The following is a 13139-nucleotide window of genomic DNA, read 5'->3' on the forward strand; positions in this document are numbered from 1 at the left end:
TTCTGTATGGGGATCCCGGTCTTAAAGAGAGGCTACCTGAAAGCTGAACTCTGTCTGTAAGGATCTATCCATGTGAAAGAGAATTAGAGGAGCGCAGTCATGCATGTCACCCTGATTACAGCAGTACAGTTCGCCTTATATCCCAACCAACCTCAGACTTTTTCACAGACGCAGTAACCAATCTGGGCTTTTTTTCGGACAGGAGGGGATGCTTTCGCTTGTGTGAAGGGTTGCTAGGGCAAATCTTTTTAAGAGTGATTAAATAAGTCCTGCCTTGGGCTACTGCCTTTACACTTTTGTAGTTCTTTCCCTGGGTACGTTTTGAAATCCCAAATAGTCAAAGCATCACTTTTTTTCCACCCAGTAAGGTTTTTTTTTTTTTTTTTTAAATAGGCCTAATGTAATGATTTATTTTATTGGCTATTGTTTTTTTATTTATTTATTATTTATTTATATAGCTATATTTTTGAAAACATGCCTACATTTGGGTGACATTTTCAGAAGTTGATTTGAAAACTAATTGTAAAAAAAAAAAAAAAAAAAAAAAAAAAAATCTTCGACGAGTAGCTGTATATGCTTATACGTACACACAAACTCAAAGCGCCATCGTGTGGAGAGATTAACAAAAATGTTCACGTCGACGGCAAGGTCTTAAAAATAATTTGAATTTTAAGATATTATAAATGTGTATTTGTTATTAGCCTACCGTTTATTTGTATGACAGTTTAGTTTAAACTTAAAACTTGGTTTAAATTATTTGTTATTAATTTAATTATATACAGCCTAGTTTATATCAGCTATTTTGTTCCTGCATTTCGTCTGCCTACAAGCCCGTACACACACTATAAACATTTGTCATGTAGCACATTTGCGAGATTTGAAATTATTCCTACGTTGATGGGAAAAAATGTTGATCCTCCCGACGATGTGTTGTCATGCGAGAGGCGGTGACCCGTGGAGGTGACCCCGGGCCAGAGACGCACACAATCCTTTAGCTTCGCGCGCCACCGTGAGTCTCCTCTGCATCACTTCACACGAGACAGATTCAGCATTGTTCGCGCATCACAATAGAACATCCTTAATATTAAAAAAGAGTCCAAAATCCAATATAAATGGTGAAACATAGTTTTCCTTGCTTCTTGTTTTTCCCTCATAAAAGTAGGCTAGTCTAAAAATTTATATTGAATGGCACCCTCTTGCTCACTAGAGGGGGATATAGCACTTTATTGTCATATGCAAAAGTACAACTAAATCTTTGTTTAAAGAAAAAAGAAAGAAAGAAAGAAAGAAAGAAAGAAAGAAAGAAAGAAAGAAAGAAAGAAAGAAAGAAAGAAAGAAAGAAAGAAAGAAAGAAAGAAAGAAATGTGTTTTTAATTACAGAAATTTTTTTTAATTATAGAAAAGCTTTTTGTTACACTTCTCAAATCATATTCATATTTCATTCTCTATCAGCACATTGATCAGCCAGTTTGGTGTAACCTAAAATATTGTTATTAAATACCGGTATACACACGTTAGAGGATAAGTGTTGGTGGTCAACAGAAGAGGCATATGTAGAGTACACACTATAATAGAGTAGGCCTATTAAAATAATAAATCAGTTAAAATAATAAATAGACAGTTAAAATAAACCTCAGTCTTCATATTTTATTAATCATTTGGTGCACAAAAAAAAAACCCCACAACAACACAACAAACAACATCTGAGTTTCATATTCTTATCGTTCAAATTGATGATATTGTGTATTTTTTTTTTTATTATCATTAATGAACAAATATATATATATATATATATATATATATATATATATATATATATATATATATATATATATATATATATATATATATATATATATATATTCCAGGGAACAATTGCATAATAAAGATTCTCAGTTTTTACAGATTTCAGAAGAAATATTGCAGTTTTACATCTTCAAGAAAAAGGTTGATGAAAGGCATATTCATTTAAAATATTTAAATTACATTTAAAATATTTAAAATATTTGGCCAGTAAAAAAAATAAGACTGGATAAATAAATAAAAACATCAGAACCTTCTCTCTCATTATGTGATCATCTTGTGTCATAAGAGAACATCGCAATTGATTTATCAACGTAACAGACTGCGTATGCAAATGATACTAAAAAAATGACCAATTGCACTCGTTCTTTCATTTCATTCGCGTAAAGATGTGTGACAGGTATTCTGATTGGTCGAGCGCCCAGTTTCCTATCTGAAAACAGCGCGGAGAGCCATACACGCCTCTTAATAACAGCTGTGTGGACGCTACATTCACACCATTCAGGTTTGTGCAATTATACTTAATCTTGGCTGGATAAATATTGTATTTCTGTGTCGATTGAACTGAATAAAACTTCCGAAACGTGCATATTGAGAAAAACATCCAAATGCAAATATTTGCGTCAGTTAATTTGCTTATAATTAATGCCAAGTTTAACACTAATTGTAAATGATTTGACTCGTTTGGGGATCTGTTTTTATGCAGCGAGAGCGAGTTTGTTTGGAAGCATGAGTAGTGGTGAAAAAGTCCGACTCATTTACGCGAATCGGTTCTTCTGAACAATTCTTTTCAGCCACCTCAAAACAAAACACGTACATTTTTCATGGTGTATTTATATTCTGCTATCCCAGATTACCACATTGCTTTTTTTCCCTGGGGGTTTCTTTATTAATAAACAAATGTTAAACTTATAAATAATATTCAATGCATATCTGTCTCTTATAGCTACAACACATACTCTTTATTTTTGTTATTCGTATAATTAATAATAATAATAATAATTATCCCAATCCATCCTCCTTTCTCGCCAAACATATAACCTTCAGCTCACACGGTCACCAACCCGGTTCAGGACTGACCTGACTTGGGTAGGCTATCCTTTATTCGTATAATTAATAATAATAATAATAATAATTATCCCAATCCATCCTCCTTTCTCGCCAAACATATAACCTTCAGCTCACACGGCCATCAGTCCGGTTCAGGACTGACCTGACTTGGGTAGGCTATCCTATCACCCCAAAAATGTACGTAACTGTTATCTTCTGTGACAAACACAATTAGTTATAATATAAAAAAACAATCAGACTCTTCCAAGCCTTAATGGTAGTAAATTAATTACCTGATTTTGAAGTCCAAAAAAGCATATCCATCTAACATATGGCTAATCCATATGACTCCATGGGGTTAATAAAGGCCTTCTGAAGAAAATCAATGTTTTGTTTTTTTTAATAAGAAAAATATCTATATTTAAAACATTAGACACTAAAATATCTAGTTTCTGGCGGACAGCACGCAAGTCGATTTATGGCAAAATCTGACCCCTGACATGATGTAGCCAATGACGTTGGAAGCTTTGATGCCTCTTGTGGTTCAAACAAATAGTGCTGGACCTGGGCCACAAACTCAAGCTCTTCTGACATTTCTCTATAAAAATGTAAATTTTAGACAAAAAAAATTGTGACGGGTGTTTTGTCATCCTTTGCTATCCTCTGCTCTTCGGCATTCATCAATATGTTGTGCGTCAAGTCTTACGCTTTCACCGCAAATCGATGCGTACGACGGTAGTAGTCAGTAGGAAGTTATTTTAGTTATTTTCATGGTGCAAATACTGCATCATGCAGTCATATGGATTAGTTTATGATGGATACATTTTTGAAAAAAATTAAATGAGCGACTCCATTCATTAAAAATAAAATTAGGCTACTTCAAGTGTTTGTCTGAAATAAGAAAGTCATAGGCCTACACCTAGGATGACTTGAGGGCGAGTAAATCATTGGGTTTCATTTTTGGGTGAACTATCACTTTAAATGATTTGTTGGTTCGAAAACCGCTCTGAAAGATTTCGTCCATTCATATTGATTTAGTGAACCGATTCAGCAATTCATTGATTCATTAAAAAGATCCTAAAAAAAAAAAAAAAAAAAAAACATTCACGAATCAGACATCGCAACGCAATAGCGCAGGAGCTCTTCCACCTTTTGCCGTATTGAGCAGAAATATCAGAAAATAAGAACTGTCTCACATTATATAGGTTATTTATGTCTTTATCCCCACACGTATTTCCTTCATTCTCATTTGGCAGAGATAGCTGAATTGAGCGGAGGATCTGTGTGAAGACAAAGAGAGGGGCAGAGATGGAGCCTGTTTAGAGCTTGTCCAAGCCTCGCGTTCTCCATTGTTAGTTAATTAGCTCATTCAGAACAGAATCGGATGAAGACAATGCAGCCCTTGTCCACGGTATGTTGTGGCATCACTCCTTGTCGTTTAATCTCCCATTTGCTTGTCCAGATCAATTAAATGGCTTCTTGAAATAGCAATTTAGCTGTATTAAACAGGGGTTAACTTAAACACACACCTGATCACAGCTAAATGCATAACTTATTTAGTGCAAATAAAGTTTTAAAGAAAAAATCTAACCAGAGAATAGTTATGTTACAAGTCGGCAGACAAGACCTCTTAACATAGATAATTTGGCCTCATTTCGTTGATGCAGGGGCTGAAAGATGCACTTATTTTTGGACCTTAACCACCTCGGAGGAATTATATTTATGTCATTTGTTAAAATGTACTTCTTCAAAAGGATTTACACCTATCCTGTATTTTAATACAAAAAAAGAGGATAGGATAACATAGGATAAAATATAGGAATAAACGTTTTGAATGAAACATTCTATAGATTGTGTTTGCATTTAATATTGTGGTAAGAGACGGTTCTTTGCTTATCTGCTCATGCGTTTAGATAAGAGATGACTGTATCATTCTCATGCAGGTAAACTTACCATTGCCTTTTTCAGAGTGTCTATTTACACCAAGTACAAAAAGCGTGCCTTCCAAGTATACATGCCTTTGTGGGCAAGTGCTATCTGCAATAGCTTTGCCTAACAATACCTGGTTGGGCCAAACAAGATTAAAAAGACATTTATTTCAACGTCTTTAGTGGTTTTGACGCAATCGACCCAGGTTCGAATCCACCTTTTGTCGAACTTGTTCTAAAAAATTGTCGAAAAATGTTCTAAAAAATGTTCTAAAAGTGGAAATAAAGTGCCTAACAAAATTATTAATAATAATAAAAGTATTTATTGGGTAGGGTTAGGGGTAGTCGTAGGGAGGGCTTTTATTGTTCCATTAAGGTGGCATCCATTTAATATTTTTAATATATATATAATTATTTACACTAATTATAAATATTTATTATAAACACTGTTATTGTTGCATTGTGTTAAAATACAACAATACTGAGTTGCAAATAGTATGTATCTGTCAAAGTATAAATAGCATCTAATTAGGCTGCTATTTACACTTATTGCAAAGAACTGCTACTTTTACATGGTGTGAATAGAATATATTATTTTCACTTGGAATACTATTTCACTTAAAGCTACAGTTACGTCCACTAGAGGGCACCTATTCAAAACAAAGGCATAGTTTGATGACGCCAAGTTTGAGCGCAGAATCTTGGGACATGTGGTTTTCACCTCACAGTCAGTGGAAAATAATCGGGATAGGACAGGAACAGAAATCATGTTCATGAATGTGATTATTAACTTTATGAAGCAGAGCAAGACCGCATGTTAAAGGAGCTGAGCAAGGTTACGCAAACACACGGCTTGCAAGCAGTGGGACTTTTATTATGAAGGGACACAGTCACCGGCGCTATTTCCGCTTTTCCGGTCATGAGTATGAGGTGATGCAGCTCTTAAGGGGGTCGCACACCGGACGCGGAGCTCGGCGGCGCTCGGCGGCGCGCCATGTCTTTAAAATTCGAACACATTGTTTTCAATGAGTGTACGCACACCGGTGGCGGCATTCGGCGCCTGTCCGCGGCGACTCAGGAAGTTGTTCTAAATCCTGCCGCGCCACAGAGCGCCATTTCAAGGCTTTATATTAAAAGTATATTATCGTTAAGGTATACTGATTTCAACCTTTGCTACAAGACACATTTGTTTTACATTCTGAGTTCAACAGCTTGAATAAAGTCTAAACATATTTTGGGGAAATGTATAATAAACGTAGCCTTTTAAAATGTGCGCGTCTGGTGTGCGATACCTGAGACGCTGCGTGGCGCGCCGCCGAGCGCCGCCGAGCTCCGCGTCCGGTGTGCGACCCCCTTTAGGGTCCTATAATTTGGTGTTCACAGAATCGCGGAATCTGCATATTAATGCGGTTAATCTAGTGTTAACGCAGATTTTCCCGGAATTTTACATATCTATTCTGTAATGAAATTCTGTTTTGTGTGGGAGGAGAACATATGTCTGAGGAAAATGAAGACCAGGGGAAGCAAGTCTTGGCGACACAACCCCTCCCGTCATTTCAGCTTGCCCTTCCAAAACAATGAAAGTATGGCGAAGTTGGTCTCCTCTGCTTGCGTCAGCGAAAAAGTTAAGAAACTCGACGCTAACGCCGGTTTCAGGCAGTGGCGCCACCAGGGGGTGGCCAGGGGTGGCCACGGCCACCCCTGGCCAACCCCTGGCCACCCCACTGGGGGGGACGCAAGGTACTAGTCCCAATCAATATTTAGAATAAGCAAAATGACGCGTCCCGTATCAAACCAATACGGACGCGATGCACAAGATTGCGTTTTAGCGGCGCTTTGCTGCCATAGCGACGGAGTCTCGAGACCATGCGCTGGAAACTTGCGCGTTTTTTTAAAAACATGTCGAGCTCGCGTCCACAGTTTGAACGCAAGAGGATTTCCAGATATAGGGCTGAATAGAAAAAAAAGGTATCATGAGTGGGTCTGTCCAGTAACTTAAGATGAACCAAAGACAAACTGCACCCTTTGCAGAGAAGCATTTCAGTGTCTCAGACTGTCTGACTGAAAGCATGCGATGACAGACACATCCGTGAACTAAAGGTAGGCCTATTGTTTTTTTTAATGGATAATATAATATTTCATACATTATCAGAGCTTGGCAGACTTATTTTTCTAGATATTAGAACGGTTAAATAATAGATTATAGCATATTAATGTTATCAATTTATCATTTAGCAGTTTGATATTTAAAAAAATATTTAGATTAAAATGGGACAAATAATTACATAATAATATAGTCATAATAATAAATTAATAAAGAAGATTAAACATTTTTGAATTTCAGAATTGTCAGTAAAGTGGTTACTGGTTCAGAATGACTGCTTAAAGAGACAGTGCACCCACAAATGAAAAATCTGTCATAATTTCCTCACCCTCAAGTTGTTCCAAACCTGTGTGCATTTCTTTATGTAGAATACATATGAAGACACATTCCTACCATGGAAGTCAATGTTGCCCCCAAAGCAAACATTTGGTTACAAACGTTCTTCAAAATATATTCTTTTATGTTCAACAGAACGAAGAAACTCATACAGGTTTGGAACATCATGAGGGAGAGTAAATGATGACAGAAATTTCATTTTTGGGTGAACTATCCCTTTAAAGTACACCAATACAGGCTTCTAAAGAGATCTTTAGAAATAAATAAAATAATCAAAAGTAAAATACTTTAAAATGTGTTCTGTTGCAAGTTTACATACTTGATTCCATGTTTATTGTTGAGCTGTTGTCATTGTTTTATTGTCACTCTTATCACTCTTTAATTGCTAAGTTCATAAATTATTTTCAAAAACGGATTCAAAACTGATTTGGAAAAAAAAACATAAACACAAAATAACTTATTTTCAATATAAAAAGTGATTGTGGACTGGGTATTTTTTTGACCTTTTATCACAGTCTTGGACATGTCAAAGATTAGTACCAGCACTGGCTCTGATGCATTGTTAGTTTGTGTGCAGCATCAGATTTACATTTTTTTAATCCCTCATTTATATGCAGTTATTATACTCTATAAAAATGCCAGACACTAAGCTTCTTTTTTTTTCTTCAGCACAGGCCTATCTAAAGGGTTAATGGTGCCACCTGGTTATCAACTGTAAAAATTACACATTTTACCTCCTCCCAAAAGGGAAAACCACCAACAATCAAAAATGCATGATTATATGGTGCCATGGCTTTCCAATAATTTTTTTGTGGCTATAATGGAAGTCAATGGGGCAAAAACAGCCACGAACAGTAAATGAGGGAGAAAAAAATCTGATGCTGCACAAAAACTAACAATGCATCAAAGCTAAAGTTGTTACTAATCTTTGACATGCCCAAGACTTTTTTATATGTATTTTATATTTAAAATAAGTCATTTTGTGTGTATGTTTTTTTTTTTTTCAAATCCGTTTTGAAAATCATTTATGAACTTGGAAAATAAAGAGTATTATTATTTTGGATAATTTGAACTGAAGAGCCTCATAAATTAATAGACTTATTAATAAACTTTGCGCACTCAGACAGCAACAGGTCAGCGCATGCCCGTCAGTCAACAATTTCAAAAGAAGTTAACGTTAGAAGACGAAGACTACTGGTAAGTAAATAAGTCAAAAAATATTTTTTAGTAAAAGACGACGCGGAATTATGTGTCGTGACGTGCTACAGGCCGGTAGAATACAATTCTGAAATTATGGTTTCTAGTTTTGGTGTGCCACCCCAAGATTTTAAGTGGCCCCATCTGGCCACCCCTATGAAACATTTCTGGAGGCGCCACTGGTTTCAGGCAGCGGAGAAGCTTTGCGTATGGAGAGCGGGAGCCATGCGTCCGTTGTGCTTTTTATACAGGCAGCATTGTTTGCATGCAGCTGAACCGCGGCTTGTGTATTGCAAATACAGATAAATATTCTAGACTATTGGACTATTTATATGTATTCTACATATAAATAGTCCATTCTGTCAGATTTTCCGGTGGTCTGCTGAACCCCTGTCATTCTTGTGCTTTGATTTATGATAGGCACATTAGGCAGCATTTCTGCTGTAAATGCGACATGCTGTATATGGGTAGTTTACATGATAAAAGTAACCTTAAAGTTAAGATAAGCCTCTAGTTTTAATCATTTAAAGAGGCCTTTGAAGTTGGGCAAAAACTTTTTTGCCAGTGTTGTGTTTTTGTGTATTTTATTTTTATTTTTCACAGCTCTGGATATCATAATGGTGATTGTTAAACATACAGAACAATTCACATGATTTCATGGTGAAATGTTATTTTTTCATTTTTATATTTTTTTACTGTAGAGTTTATAGGGCCCTAAACTCTGTTTATCATATAAGATACATTCAAGTGTGTTTAAAGTCAGCATTAAATGGAAGTTGAGATTGTCTTGTTCTCCTTATTGTGACGTATATCCAAGTGAAACGGCCTCTGAAATTAGAAAAAAAAATTAGGACGGGCTTGATTTTGTCTTTCAGGGAATTAATTCTTTGATTAATTGATTGTAACGCTTGGAAGTTGGGCGTTTCTAACAAAATGGATGTAGATTTGAAGGCTAGTTTGCGCTCGGTTGTGGAGGATTATTCTCCACGGACTCATCACCGGCAACCTCACATGCAGCATTTTTTATTGAGGAGCCTGAAGATGAGAACAAGGATGAGCAAATACATTTTCAGGAAGAAATCTCCCTGTATTATAAACCTCTGCTGGCTGCGAACCAAGAGAGGGATCAAGATGATGCGGCTGATGGTCAAGTTCACCTTCGAGGGAAAGGAAAGTGGACCTGTGGAGCGCAACCAAAAATGCATCTTGCCACCAAATTAATAAAGTGCACAGATAAATAATTTATAGTAAACACTACAATATTACATTTAAAAATACGAATAGTTAAATTTGATTTCATGGCATGCCGTCTTTAAAATGATGTTATGACGTTACTCTGTGCGTTCACTCAGCGGCTGCTTTGAGACTTGTTCACACTGCTAAGAGTAAAGCGCTTCTGCAGAAAACACCCGGAAACCAAGGGTAACGCAGATATGACGCAATTGACAGGCGACTCCCTCAGACGTCCCGGTTCCTTGGTTAAAATAGCAATTTTCTCACAATTTACAAATAGATGGAAACGTTTGGGATATTGTAAGAACTGTACTGTATATTGTTGGATATTGTAACTGAACAAAATATATAACACTGGCCTGATAGTTTTTGGATATTTGTACTGCAAAAATACTACATAGCGCACCTTTAATAGCATCTACAGCTATTTCCACTTAGTGTATATGTCATCTGTCAATAAGAAAGTTATTTACACTTGGTGTAAATAGCATCTATCACTATTTGCACTGTGTAAATAGCATCTATTGTACACCACTGCCTTCTGTTTTTGTGCAAAAAAGAAAGTGATAATGTGTGAATATGCTGTGGTTGAGATTTTCAGCTTTTAAACTACGGATTTGCGGAATATGAAAGCAGACAGATAGCCTGACAAGCCAGACCCACATCAAGATGTTTGGTCTGGAAACTATTGACAGGGCTCAATCCGAGGGGCGGGATAAACGATTGTCTTTCAAACTCCCTCTGCACGCGATAGAATAGCGCTACACCAACCAGAGCAACAAAGGTAAAACAGAGCTTGTTGATAGATTAAACATTCACCGTATCCGGTCGGCTAAACTCCGAACACATCTTCCCTTTTTAAGAATGACTTCAGTGCCGTTCTTTGTTCTTTTCTCAGAGCAAAGCTTAACTCCAAGTCTTCCAGAATCGCAGTCAAAGCTGATTCGAAAGGCCGCCGCCGTTCACCAGTTTCTGTGTTTACTAGACAACAGAAGCACGCAAACGCGTGTTGCCGTCGTCATTATGGCCCCGCCCGCCGACTCTATACTCGATGTGATTGGCCCGTCCAGATTGAGAGGAATACAGCTCAGAAGGGTATTGAGAGTTCCTAGACGACACTTGCGGGCAGATTAAATTTGCTGCCGCTAGGGTGCGTCTAGATTTCTAGGCTAGCAGACAGACAGACTAGATTGGAATGTTTGCAATATTGGCGGTTTGAAGTTATGCTGGTTTCATGTCCTTCTCCTTTTTCTCTTATATATGCAGTTGTTCTGCATCTTCAGGTTTTGTGGTCAACTTAACTTTTCTTAAGTTTGAGGTTGCATAGCGAACTGTTTTTATATTGATTATTTTAAAATTCTCAATCCAGAATCTGTTGTAATAGCCTATTTTGCCGAAAGCTTTGAAGGAAAACTGGGAAACAATCCACCAAGTATGGTAGCAAATTAACACCTGTTGCTATGGTTACCAATAAAAAAATATCTCATCACTGTTATTTAAGAAATGTTACATTAAGGCTAACAGATAAAAGAGCCTCTCTCAAATTTCAGATCTTCTGAAATTGATTATTTTTCTCTTTCCGCACACGCACACGCACACGCGCACACACACACACACACACACACACACACACACACACACTAACTATACACACTGTACACACAAACACCTATAGAAAGTAGCTTTTATTATGTGCTGCTCCCCTTTAAAACTTACTGTAGAATGCTTTAGGTGTGGTTCAGCTAGAAAGAGTCCAAACTTAACCAAACCCATGCCGACCATAATCTAAAGTTCTACCCGAAAGACTCAGGAGGCAAGAAGAACATTTGAATAAGATAGAATTACAGTTTACAATGTAATGAGTAATGATGTATCATAGATGAAATGATACCGTTCTTTGGTGTAGGCTCCTCCATAGTCAGAATCCAGAGAGTAATGGATGTTTGCAGTTCCTGCCGGAGGAGGAAGGCAGGAGCGGAGCCTACCCCTGATGTATGGACAGGGATCGACCTGGTGGTGGTGGGGAGGATGAGGGTAAACACCAACGTCAGTATCTGTGAACGTAGTAATGGGTGGGATCCGAACTTATACTACAGAAGACGAATAAGGGTTGGATAGCTAGATAATTAGTTAATGAGGTAACATTGTAGTCTTCCAGGTAGAACTCCACTAGAGCTCACATTTCTAGATTATGAAAGATTAATTACATTGATGTTAGGAAATTTATACTCTAAAAAATTGGTTATTTGGCATCCCAGCACTAGGTTGTTTTTTTACCTAGCTGGTTAAATGTTTGACACTACATGCTGGGTTGTTTTTTTCCCCACTTATTAATTAAAATTAGCTGAAATTTTTTAATTTGTGGCCCTTGCTGAATGCTTTGTTGTTATTGTGAGTTTACGCAAATAAAAGTTGAATCTTTACAGGTTCAAATGATGCATTACTTGTGTGATGAAATAGGACAGAATATTTTATGTTGTTTCCATTGTTATCAGGAAAATTTGCAAGTGAGTAAGGATGCTAATACTTAAGCTTCCGCACTCCGCACCAACACTTAGAAATGTGCCTAATATTAGCATATATTTATCTAGGTTAATGTTAGAGTGACCAAGTAAAGTTGGTACTGCTTTACTGATGTAAAACTATTTGTCGATGTCTTGCTTTGGAGGCAGGCTTCAGTGGTTTCGGAGCTTAAAAATGTCCTACTCATTATAAACAAAGACCTCTTGTGTGTTAAAAGACCAAGGCAAATTTGATTTCTCATGTCATGACCCTTTTAAAGGTTTGATTAGGAGTGTGCATGTTGTCATGATTTTGGTATCCTGATTTGTCAGAACAGCTTTTTGTTATGCCTTCTCTCTCTTTTCCATTGGCTTCGATTTATCTGACAATATTTTATGGAAATTTCCCAGCCTCCAAAATGATAAATAAAGCTATGTGTGTGTGTGTGTAAAACCTATTCAATATCTCAGTTGTTTCTCATATTCAGCATCAGGATTACATGGAGAGCACATTTGCAGAACCTTTGGTAGATTCCTGAGAAAATGAAGTTTTCAGTTTGTGTATTAATCCTAAAGAATGTTAGAAGAAAGATCTCAAGGAAAGTTTGAATGAAACTTCATTAAGGCTTGCTATGAAAGAATAAACATTAAGCAATAAAATGTTCCTCTGGGTTCTTCTGAAGGACTTTCTGTCTGTCTGTCTGTTTGTCTGTCAGTCTCACTCTTTCTGTCTTTCTCTCAGTGGGCTGATTGTAAGTGTAGCTCTGTCATTGGTTTGTGCTCTTTGCGGCCCAAGTATGGAGCGAGGTTAGCTTTCAGTGGAGAAACAAGCTCTGCCAGACCTGCCATGTGATCATCAGCATGACATTTTCCATCTGTGAGCCAGATATGTACACACACACACACACACACGCACACACAAACACAGCTGCTGGCTCACACGTCTCATGTGGGCTTATAAATGTATACAGCACATCTTTTATGAAT

The 13139-nt window shown here is 37.0% G+C and overlaps 1 protein-coding gene across 3 annotated transcripts in view; it reads left to right on the forward strand.

The window, feature by feature from the left end:
- The first annotated feature begins 2200 nt into the window (after positions 1-2200).
- The window catches only part of acsl1a (acyl-CoA synthetase long chain family member 1a), a 49781-nt gene continuing 38842 nt past the window's right edge, over positions 2201-13139 (forward strand). For 2 of the 3 annotated variants that reach the window (XM_067441906.1, XM_067441905.1), the window contains exon 1: positions 2201-2308. The gene's annotated coding sequence lies outside the window, so the exon portion shown is untranslated. Of the gene's footprint in view, positions 2309-4109; positions 4265-13139 lie in introns of all 3 variants that reach the window. The other variant, XM_067441909.1, reaches the window with a different exon arrangement.

This window comes from Pseudorasbora parva, chromosome 4 (genome assembly GCF_024679245.1).
Source record: "Pseudorasbora parva isolate DD20220531a chromosome 4, ASM2467924v1, whole genome shotgun sequence".
Classification (NCBI taxonomy): Eukaryota; Metazoa; Chordata; class Actinopteri; order Cypriniformes; family Gobionidae; genus Pseudorasbora; species Pseudorasbora parva.